This window comes from Physeter macrocephalus, chromosome 6 (assembly GCF_002837175.3).
Source record: "Physeter macrocephalus isolate SW-GA chromosome 6, ASM283717v5, whole genome shotgun sequence".
Taxonomy (NCBI): domain Eukaryota; kingdom Metazoa; phylum Chordata; class Mammalia; order Artiodactyla; family Physeteridae; genus Physeter; species Physeter macrocephalus.
Genome location: NC_041219.1, coordinates 64,554,112 through 64,555,045, shown reverse-complemented (window position 1 = coordinate 64,555,045; position 934 = coordinate 64,554,112).

Below are 934 nucleotides of genomic sequence, written 5' to 3'. Positions count from 1 at the left end.
TGCAAGGATTCTTCAATGTACACAAATCAATCAATATGATATACCATATTAACAAACTGAATGAGAAAAAGCCATACGATCATCTCAATAGATGCAGAAAAAGCTTTTGACAAAATTCAACACCCACTTATGATAAAAACCCTCCAGAAAGTAAGCATAGAGGGATCTTGCCTCAACCTAATAAAGGCCATATATGACAAACCCACAGACAACATTGTCCTCAATGGCAAAAAACTGAAACCATTTCCTCTAAGATCAGGAACAAGACAAGGTTGTCCACTCTCACCACTACTATTCACATAGATTTGGAAGTTTTAGCCACAGCAGAGAAGACAATGAAATAAAAGGAATTCAAATCGGAAAAGAAGAAGTAAAGCGGTCACTGTTTTCAGCTGACATGATACTGTACATAGAGAATCCTAAAGATGTTACCAGAAAACTACTAGGACTAATCAATGAATTTGGTAAAGTAGCAGGATACAAAATTAATGCACAGAAATCTCTTGCATTCCTATATACTAGTGATGAAAAATCTGAAAGAGAAATTAAGGAAACACTCCCATTTACCCTTCGAACAAAAATAATAAAATACCTAGGAATAAACCTACCTAAGGAGACAAAAGACCTGTATACAGAAAACTATAAGACACTGATGAAGAAATTAAAGATGATACAAACAGATGGAGAGATATACCATGTTCTTGGATTAGAAGAATGAACATTTGGAAAATGACTAAACTACCCAAAGCCATCTACAGATTCAGTGCAATCCCCATCAAACTACCACTGGCATTTTTCACAGAACTAGAACAAAAAATTTCACAATTTGTATAGAAACACATAAGACCCCGAATAGCCAAAGCAATCTTGAGAAAGAAAAAAGGAGCTGAGGAATCAGGCTCCCAGACTTCAGACTATACTACAAAGCTTACAG